Raw genomic sequence first — 11,774 nt, 5'->3', positions numbered from 1 at the left:
TGTGTGTTGGGGTCAGAGTTTATCGCAGTAAAAATATATTTATTACTGAATCAGATGTTTTAAATGTCCCTTCTGCTCTGTCCAAACGTGCTGAGCTCTTGAGCCTCTCCAAAACCCAAACCCAAACCCCATTCAGACCACAAGAGCATTATGTCATCTGTCCAGACCCACCAATCACACGCCCGCATCCACACGTCCTACAATTAAGAGCCCCTTAGCCTTAGATCCAGGATACGAGCTGCATTTTAAACAGGCTCCACAAAAGACACGCCGGCCTGAATTATGCATGCGACCAATTAGGAACCATAAGACCACACATCATCATTTGCAATTAAAAGTACTAGAAAGGTTTGAACTGTGCATCCCATAATGAAGATTTGATGTCGCAAAAGAAAACTGCACTTAAAGGAATGATATTAGACTATTTCCTGATGTAGTTTCCTCATCCCAAACAGACCTGGAGTTGTGTTTTGTTCCATTCGCACATGAAAGCAGGTTTAAGGCCTATTCATACTTCATAAAAACTTTGTTCTTGCACACAGGAGTTGGACCAACAAAATTATGTCATTTTGTTTGACCAGCTCCTGTTGGGCACTTCTTGAGGCCTGTTCTTGACACCTCAGCTGAGCAGAACTTTACCGTCCCACATCTTCGCTCTGATTGGTTATTTATGTGGGCGTGGTTTATCTGTTTGTCTGCTTACTCGCTGGTGTGGAGCAAAAAAAAAAAAAAAAAGTCACAGTTGGAGGGAACGGTGAGAAAATACAAACATCTGTAGGACACGACGCTCAGTGACGATAAAGAGGCCAAATGGCAAGAAATTCATGGAGGGAGATCAACGATATTTTAGGCTTGGATGAAAATCAGTGTAGAAAAGTCTGGAGCAATCTCTGTTTGCAAAAGTCAAAAGATGGGTCACCAAAAAAAAAAAAAAAAGAGCGGTCAGGCTGAAGGATGGAAAGAAATCCCCTCGATATAAACTCCCTGCAGAGGCTGGACTCTTCATCAAACACAGAGAAACATCACCAACATGAATCCTGTTCAAGTCAAACACACGGAGGACAAAAGGGAGGGGGCGGGGCAGAGTGAGGGGGGCGGGGCAGAGTCAGGGGGGCGACGTGTTGAAGGACTTCAGCCTTCTGAGAACATACAACCTGCTCTGTCCTTTCTATATTCTCAGGTCTGTGTTCTCAGACGAGTTCAGTCACTTCCAACTGTGTACAGTCTCCAGACCTCCAGAGTCCTCCTCACTGACCAAACACTCACACGCCGAGCGCTGCCAGAACTACTGGTGCCTGAAAAACAACCTGGCTGTTGTTGTTGTGACGCACACACTTTGTTCTCCAGTTTGATTTTCTTACTGGGTGATACACGTGGGATTCATCACTTAATCATTTTGGAACAAATTAAAAAAATCTCCAGCTCAAGTGTCATGTGCAGTGATCCACAGGAGGCGCCCACAGTCTGCGGCGCTTTGTCGTCATCATGTCAACTCCCACTGGACCCAGCGTTTTCTAACTGTTCTTGATTTAAGTTGTTTTAGAGGAATATTGTGATTTAAATTGTGTAAATGACATAACAGAATGATCCACAGCAGATAGAGAAGAGAAATACAGAGTTACACAAGCACGGTCTGCACACGACACACTACACACCACACGTTCTGCACACTGCACACGACACACTCTGCCCATGACACACTACACATGACACACTACACATGACATGTTCTGCACACGACACACTCTTCACATGACAGGCTCTGCACACGACACAATCTACACACGACAGGCTCTGCACACGACACACTCTGCACACGACACACGACACACACTGCACACGACACGCTTTGCACACAACACGCTCTGCACACGACATGCCCTGGCTCTGCACACGACACGCTCCGGCTCTGCACATGACACGCTCTTCACACAACACGACACACTCTCACATGACATGTTCTGCACACGACACGTTGTGCACACGACACGTTTTGCACACGACACACTCTGCACTCGACACACTCTGCACACAACACACTTTGCACATGACACGTTCTGCACATGACGCATTCTCACATGACACATATTGCACACGACACACTCTGCACACGACACACTCTGACTGCACACAACACGCTCTACACACAACACGCTCTGCACACGACACGCTCTGCACACGACACACTCTCACATGACACGCTCTGCACACGACACACTTTGCACATGACACGTTCTGCACATGACACGCTCTGCACATGACACGCTCTGCACATGACACACTCTGCACACGACACACTCTCACACGACACACTCTGCACACGACACACTTTGCACATGACACGCTCTGCACATGACACACTCTCACACGACACGCTCTGCACACAACACACTTTGCACATGACACGTTCTGCACATGACGCACTCTCACATGACACATATTGCACACAACACGCTCTGCACACGACACACTCTCACATGACACGCTCTGCACACGACACACACACACACTCTGCACACTGCACACACACGCTCTGACACACTGCACACGACACGCTCTGCACACGACACACTCTGCACACGACATGCTCTGCACATGACACGCTCTGCACACGACACACTCTCACATGACACGCTCTGCACACGACACACTTTGCACATGACACGCTCTGCACACGACACACTCTCACACGACACGCTCTGCACACGACACACACTGCACACGACACACTTTACTCCAGTGACCTTTGCTAAGAACAGTAAATGTCAGTGTGATCAATTTTACATGTGGGGCTCGGCAGGTGCAGCCTCCAGGACAAACCCGCCGAAAACAGAGAAGAGAGAAGAGGAGGAGAGAGAGAAGAGGAGAGAGTAAAAGAAGAGAGAGAACAGAGGGAAGAGGAGAGGAGAAGAAGGAGGAGAGACAAAGATGAGGGAGAAGGAGGGAGAGAAGAGGACAGGGGAGGAGAGGGGATGGAGAGAGCGAGAGAAGAGAGAAAGACAGAAGTGAGGAGGAGACAGAGGTCAGAAGAGGGAGACAGAGGGAGAAAAGAGGAAAGGAGAGGGAGTAGAGAGTGGAGAGAGAAAAAGAAGAGGAAAGACAGAGGAGGGGAGGAGAGAGCAGAGAGGAGAAGGGAGGAGGGAAGAAAAAGAGAGGGACAGACATAGGTGAGGGAGAAGAAGAGATAGAGAAAGAGAGAGTGGAGAGGGAGAGACAGAGGTGAAGGAGAAGGAAGGAGAGAGAGAGGAGAGACAGAAGTGAGGGAGAAAGAGGGAGAGAAGAGAAGGGGTAGTGTGGGGGCAGAAGGGGGAGGTAAAGAGGGAATAAATAAAATAATAATAAAGACAGGAAACTAGAGAAGAAGGAAGAGGAGAAGAGAGAGGTGATATAGAGGGAGAGTAGAGAGAATAAGAAAGAGAGAGGGGGTTAGACAGGGAGAGAGAGGGTGGGGCAGATGGAAAAGAAGAGAGAAAGAGAGTTTAAACCTGAAACTTTTTGGATTATGTGATCTGTGGTAAACTGATCTAAAGGCTTAGAGAGAGAGAGAAAGAGAGAGAGAAGGGAGGAAGGGAAGAGGGAGAATGATGGAGAGATGTGAGGGGGGTAGAGAGAAAGAGAGGGAAAGGTGTACAGAGAGAGAGAGAAAGATCAAGAAGAACAGAAAAGAAGCAATGATACAGGAGGAGGAGAGGAGAGAGGCTAGAGCAAAGAGAGAGGGAGAGAGAGAGAGAAAGGGGGGATATAGACAGAGAGATAGACGTAAAAGAAGAGAGTAGGAGAATTTAAACCTGAAACTGTGAGGATTATATGATCTGAGGTAAACTGATCTAAAGTGTTAGAGACGAGAGAGGGAAAGATGGAGAGAAGAGAGACAAGAGCGAGGGAGAGAAGAGAGAGAGGTGTTAGAGAGAGAGAAGGGAGGAGGCGATAAGAGACAAGAGAGGGCTGTAGAGAGAGAGAGACAGAGAGGAGAGGAGAAAGGGAGAGGGGGATGGTATGAGAAGGGAAGGAGAGAGAAAGAGAAGGAAGAAGGGAAAGATGTAGAGACTGGATTTAGAGATTGACACAAGGGAGGAGGGGATAAGAGAACAGAAGAGAAGAGAAGAGGGAGAGAAGAAAGAAATGTATAGAGAGAGACAGAGGAAAAGAGAGATAGGGGGGGAATGGTATGAAAGAGGGAGGAGAGAGAAAGAGAATGAAGAAGGGAAAGCTAGAGAGACAGAGGGGAACGAGATACACAAGGAAATAGGGATGAGAGAAGAGAAGGGGCTGTAGAGAGAGAGACAGAGAGGAGAGGAGAAAGGGAGAGGAGGAATGGAATGAGAGAGGGGGAGAGAGAGAAGGAAGAGATGGAGAGACAGAAGGGGAAGAGCTAGAGACAAGGGAGGAGGGAAGAGAGGGGGATGAAGGAGAGAGAGAGAGAGAGAGAGAGAGGAAAAGAGAGGGGGATGGCACAGTTGAGGGGGGAGACAGAAAGAGAAGGAAGAAGGGAGAGATGAAGAGACAGAGGAGTTAGAGACAGAGGGTAAAGAGATAGAGACAAAGAAGGAGGGATGAGAGAAGAGAAGGGGCTGTAGAGAGAGAGAGAGACAGAGAAGAGAGGAGAAAGGGAGAGGGGGAATGGTATAACAGAGGGAGGAGAGAGAAAGAGAAGGAAGAAGGGAGAGGTGAAGAGACAGAGAGTTTAGAGATTGAAGCAAAGGGGAAGGAGATAAGAAAGGAGGATAAGAGAAGAGAGGGGAGTATTGAGAGAGAGAAAAAGAGGAGAGGAGAGACAGAGAGGGTATGAGAGAGGGAGGAGAGAGAGGACAAGAAGAGAGACAGACAGACAGACAGGAAAGAAGAGAGCAGGAGAGTTTCAACCTGAAACTGTGAGGAGAGAGAAGACGAAGGAGAGAAGAGACGAGGGTAAAGAGAGAGAGACAGAGAAGGATGGAATGAGAGTGAGGAGAAGAGAAAAAAGGAGAGAGGGGAAGGAGAAAGAGAGAAAGATGGAAAAGAAGAGAGAGGAAGTGAGAGGAGAGAGAGAAAGATGGAGAGAAGAGAGAAAAGAACAGGGGAGAGAAGAGAGAGAGGGGTGATATAGAGGGAGAAGTACAGAGAGAGAGGAGAGAGAAAGAGAAGGAAGAAGGGAGAGGTGAAGAGACAGAGGATTTAGAGATAGAGACAGAGGGTAAAGAGATAGAGACAAAGAAAGAGGGATGAGAGAAGAGAAGGGGCGGTAGAGAGAGAGAGAGAGACAGAGAAGAGAGGAGAAAGGGAGAGGAGGAATGGTATGAGAGAGGGGGAGAGAGAGAGGAGGAAGAATGGAGAGATGGAGAGACAGAAGGGGAAGAGCTAGAGACAAGGGAGGAGGGGATAAGAGAAGAGAGGGGGATTAGGGAGAGAGAGAGAGGGGGGGAGAGAGGGGGATGGCACAGTTGAGGGAGGAGAGAGAGAGAAGGAAGAAGGAAGAGATGGAGAGACAGAGGGGAGAGATAGAGACAAGAGAGGAAGGGATAAGAGAAGAGAGATTAGGGAGAGAGAGGGGGGGGGAGAGGGGATGGCACAGTTGAGGGAGGAGAGAGAGAGAAGGAAGAAGGAAGAGATGGAGAGACAGAAGGGGAAGAGATAGAGACAAGAGAGGAAGGGATAAGAGAAGAGAGGGGGCTGTAGAGAGAGAGAGGAGAGGAGAAAGGGAGGGAGGAGAGAGAAAGAGAAGGAAGAAGGGAGAGATGGAGAGACAGAGAGGGGAAGGAGATAAGGAAGGAGTATAAGAGAAGAGAGGGGAGTATTGAGAGAGAGAAAAAGAGGAGAAGAGAGAGGGAGAGGGGAGGAGAGAGGGAGGAGAGAGAGGACAAGAGAAAAGAAGAGAGACAGACAGACAGGAAAGAAGAGGAGGAGAGTTTCAACCTGAAACTGTGAGGATTGTGTGATCTGAGGTAAACTGATCTAAAGTGGAAATCAAACCTCTGAAACTTGAAACATCATTTGAAGCTCTTTAATTTGGTTCATTTAAGTGAAACGGAAAAGTTTAAAGAGTCAGTATGTTTTATCTTTTCATCCAACACACTGGAATGTTCCACAGTGTGACTTTAAATAGCTCCACTTTATTTTTATTCAATTACAGGTGGTTTTATGTGTCAAAAATACAGAGAGAAAAACAGACATTGTGACTGTGAGCAATGTCGCCTCTCCACAGATCTGACCTGGAACTTGGTCTGGTTTGTTCTCCATGAAGATAGAAAGGATTAATGCCATACTGAGAAACATTCAAGACAAAGTAATGACATTTCAATGGAATGGAAAAACGTTTGGTGGAGCCTCCAAAAGAAAAGTTCCACAGTGCAGCTTTAAATACTTGATTCAGTTTTTGCTGTAGATTCGTCTGATCAAACCAACGACAGGTTCAGCTCAGATCTTTAAATTCAAACAAAGACTCCACTGACACATTTTACACAACACCCTTTATGTCCATTTAGAAAAAAAACAAAAACTAATACATATTTTATTTACAAAAAAGAGAGGAAGAAATCCCTTTTTTTTTTTTTTCATATCCTCTCTTGTTCTCGACTCTGGTTTCTTCCTGAACTCTGTGTCCCTCTCCCTTCCTCTTCCTGTCTCTCTGCTACCTCTACTACTACTACTACTACTACTACTACTACTACTACTACTACTACTACTACTACTACTACTACTACTACTACTACTACTACTACTACTACTACTACTACTACTACTACTACTACTACTACTACTACTACTACTACTACTACTACTACTACTACTACTACTACTACTACTACTACTACTACTACTACTACTACTACTACTACTACTACTACTACTACTACTACTACTACTACTACTACTACTACTACTACTACTACTACTACTACTACTACTACTACTACTACTACTACTACTACTACTACTACTACTACTACTACTACTACTACTACTACTACTACTACTACTACTACTACTACTACTACTACTACTACTACTACTACTACTACTACTACTACTACTACTACTACTACTACTACTACTACTACTACTACTACTACTACTACTACTACTACTACTACTACTACTACTACTACTACTACTACTACTACTACTACTACTACTACTACTACTACTACTACTACTACTACTACTACTACTACTACTACTACTACTACTACTACTACTACTACTACTACTACTACTACTACTACTACTACTACTACTACTACTACTACTACTACTACTACTACTACTACTACTACTACTACTACTACTACTACTACTACTACTACTACTACTACTACTACTACTACTACTACTACTACTACTACTACTACTACTACTACTACTACTACTACTACTACTACTACTACTACTACTACTACTACTACTACTACTACTACTACTACTACTACTACTACTACTACTACTACTACTACTACTACTACTACTACTACTACTACTACTACTACTACTACTACTACTACTACTACTACTACTACTACTACTACTACTACTACTACTACTACTACTACTACTACTACTACTACTACTACTACTACTACTACTACTACTACTACTACTACTACTACTACTACTACTACTACTACTACTACTACTACTACTACTACTACTACTACTACTACTACTACTACTACTACTACTACTACTACTACTACTACTACTACTACTACTACTACTACTACTACTACTACTACTACTACTACTACTACTACTACTACTACTACTACTACTACTACTACTACTACTACTACTACTACTACTACTACTACTACTACTACTACTACTACTACTACTACTACTACTACTACTACTACTACTACTACTACTACTACTACTACTACTACTACTGACTACTACTACTACTACTACTACTACTACTACTGCTACTACTACTACTACTACTACTACTACTACTACTACTAAACACGTAGATGATATGAAGTAGTAAATAAAAGCAGTAGATGAGAGGTGAGGTTCAAAGGCGCCTGTCTCCACCCGCTTCAGACGCTCCCCGAGCCACATCAAACGCTCCTCTCATCTATTTTTATCTCTTTGTCACGCTCTCCGTTCAACCTTTATCCACTGACCACTCACCACTCACCACTGACCACTGCTCTGACCACTGACCTGTTCACTGACCACTACTATGACCACTGACCACTACTCTGACCACTGTTCACTGACCACTGCTCTGTTCACTGACCACTGTTCTGAACACTGACCAGTGTTCTGTTCACTGACCACTGTTCTGAACACTGACCAGTGTTCTGTTCACTGACCACTGTTCTGAACACTGACCTTTTCACTGACCACTTCTGACCACTGTTCACTGACCACTGTTCTGAACACTGACACTGTTCTGAACACTGACCTGTTCACTGACCACTACTCTGACCACTGTTCTGACCACTGCTCTGTTCACTGACCACTGTCTGAACACTGACCAGTGTTCTGTTCACTGACCACTGTTCTGTTCACTGACCACTCTGACACTGACTGTTCACTGACCACTGTTCTGAACACTGACCACTGCGCTGACCACTGTTCACTGCTCTGTGCACTGACCACTGTTCTGTTCACTGACCGCTACTTTGGGCGTGTGTCATTTAAAACAGAAGGTTTAGACTAGACTGTAGAGTTTAAAGGGCCAATATTCCACTCTGTTCTTTTCATCTCTGTTCTAATGTAGTTTCCTCATCACAAAGTTCTTCTAAACTTTTAAGCTTTACAAAAGAATAACAACAAAATATTATGCAAACCAAACAAGGTCGTCACATGTACATGGGTCATAATTCACTGTCTGTGGATTGTGTGTGTCACAGTCTCGTCTTTTTCACTTTTTTTCCCTTGTTTTGTTGAAGTGGAGACTGAGAGTTCTGTTTTGTGTCATTGTGGGTGCCTCCTTTTTTTGCCAGCATTTTGTAACTGCCTTTTTCTCAGCGACGAGAATGATCCTAAACAAGTATACATCAGATTTACTGAGACCATTGAGAAGTTTACTTAAGAATAGTGAAAAAAGACAGATCAGCTCAAACACCCAACACTACATGAGGATATTAGTTCAACCAAAATGTGTTACTGACTGTGTTCAAATGGTCACACTCTGTGGGTCCAGTGTATTTGAGGGAGTTTCTGCGGCTCTGTCCTCCGCCTAGAGCCCTGACATCAAACCTGCTCCTGCTGGTCGTGTCCAAAACTCGGCTCAAGACAAGAGGTGACAAAGGCTTTTCTGTGGCAGCACCTGAACTGTGGAACAACCTTCTCTTCCTTCTCTTCCTGTCAGATCCTCTCAGTCTGTAATGCCGGGCGTACACTGTACGATATTTTTGGTCGTGTCACTCAGCCCCAGCTTAAACTGTACGAGTAAATCACAGGGTTTAAAAGTTCACAATTCACGAATCATGTTCTCTAAACGAACCGATACTCAGATGAGACCTCTCTGTGCACACTGTACGTTCACATAACGACCGGAGTTGTTGTTCCAGAAGTAGAAAACCACAGATGTGCAGAGACACAATGCTGATCCAAATGCTGACGAATCTGGTCAAAGAAATGTCAGCGTAGACGTGGGCAGACGTGGGCAGTACGGGTTGTCAGTTCTTCAGAAGGAACTGGAGGTATGTAGCATCAAGTTTTTCACCAAACTTCTCTTTTGTGTTGCTCGATTAGCTGCGCCTCCATGTCCTGTGTCCAAAACACTCACCGGTGCCATCGTCCTCCACAACCTCATATCCTGCTTCCTCTTCTGTGTCCGCACATGCTCAGTCTGACAGATTCTGGCAAATCGGCTCGTGGAACAACTTCAACAGAGCAAAACTCTCACGAGAGGCGACTCGATTTCAAATGTTTGATTTTCTTGCGACCTACAAATGCCAATCAGGAGCTGGTCGTGAGGTATAAATCGTTTTTCTTTACCCCATGTTTACTACACGAAGCACGACACACGATGAAACCAAAACTCCCCAGAACAGTCGCACGAGTGAAAAATCGGCTCAAAAAGGGTCAAAAATCGCACAGTGTACGACCAACTTAACACAGTTTAAGATGACACTGGAAAAGGAGAAATTCTATTTGTCAACTGGACAAAAGTTTATTTAGTTGAATGTGTTTCTCAGTTCATCCAATCTGCTTCTTCAGTTGTGGTCAGATGCTGGTGGACACTTCCTTATATTTGCCTTAAGGGAGGAGCTAACTACACTGAAACTACTCTGAAACTTTTGATCGTGATCCATTGGGTTGTGTCTATGTTTTGTTTTGTTTTATTCTGTCATGCTGCAAAATGAGAGAATAAACTACTACTAAATCTAAATAAAATAAAGACTACATGCGTAAGTGAATAAATGCCAGATAGACAAGTTTAATGCCATACTGTGTTTCCATGGTAACAAACAGGTGGTGAATCCCCTGCAGAAAAGTTACACAGAGCGTCTTTAAGTGTGGTGGAGTCACCAGCGTCTGTGTTTTCCTGCAGCGTGACACATCTGGAGCTGCCGTAGTAACTGAGTGGGGTGAATAAGCTTTGTCCCTGGCTGATTTCACTCATTAAACTTGTCTTTCCAAAGGTTAAAAACACGACGGCTGCTAATTGAGGTGAAGTGACTCTTAACATTTCACTGTTAAGTCGTTTATACTGACTTCTAATGACGTGTAGAACATTTTATGATTTTTCTATTTCTAGTAAGTAATAAACTATCACATACTTTACATTATTTTACATTTCCTTCATTTTACTACAAGCTCAAAGTGCGTATGACAGATGTATATGATTTTCAAACACCGACTTGATTTGGTAGCTCCTGTATTACACAAAAGTGACTCTTGAGCTTTAAACTGTGTGTGTGTTTCCTGCTCAAAAACACACCTGGAGTTGTTTTGTTTCACACGTGTTTGAGTAACTCTGCATTATTAGTCTGTTTACATCAGAGGTGGGACCAAGTCGTTGTTTAGCGAGTCTCAAGTAAGTCTCAAGTCTTTGACCTCAAGTCCCAGTCCAGTCTCAAGTCAAATACAGACAAGTCCCAGTCAAGTCTCGAGTCCAAGTCAAGTCCAGGTCGTCTGCTTTGAGCTTCAAGTCTTTAAACAAAAGTGTTTAGATTTTTGTAATTTATATGAATTTTAAACTAAACTCTACTTAAATAAATCATGGTATATTTCTAATTGAGTATTTATATAAGAGTTGTAGAAATTATAATTTTTCCTTTTTAAACGTCTTGACAAGATCTGAGTGTGAATCATTACTGTAAAAACAGAAAGAATTCAGATTTAAAAATCCAGTTATTTTGTTGTGTGTCTGCACTTAAATGGAAGCTTCATGTTCTATGTAGTTCCCTCTAATTTACTCTATTGTTCTGTATTGTACTGTATATTACTGTATATTACTATAGTACATTTGAGGATACCACATCACAGTACTTCAGTTACTGTTGCTGAAGTAACAAACAGAAGAGGAAGGGAAATGTTCCAGTTTGTTCCTGTAAAATTAATCACTGCATTTATCAACTGTAAAGAGAAAAGTATTTCATAAAAACATATCTTTCAGGAGAAGAATCAAGTCTTCTCGAATCACAGGACTCAAGTCTGACTTGAGTTCAAGTCATGACTTGCACGTCCCCACGTCTGACCTACATCTCCAAAGCTCCAAATGCTCTGTTCCACCTTGTGATGTCATGAAGTGGTAGTTTTCAAGTGAACAGCACCTGTTACCTTTAGTTCAGTATTCCAGGGATGAAATGATCCTAATGATTCTAGTGAAGATGTGT

This window comes from Boleophthalmus pectinirostris, unplaced genomic scaffold, assembly GCF_026225935.1.
Source record: "Boleophthalmus pectinirostris isolate CB_2022bp ecotype Guang Dong unplaced genomic scaffold, ASM2622593v1 HiC_scaffold_10, whole genome shotgun sequence".
NCBI lineage: Eukaryota > Metazoa > Chordata > Actinopteri > Gobiiformes > Gobiidae > Boleophthalmus > Boleophthalmus pectinirostris.
Note: the sequence above shows the minus strand (reverse complement) of the source record.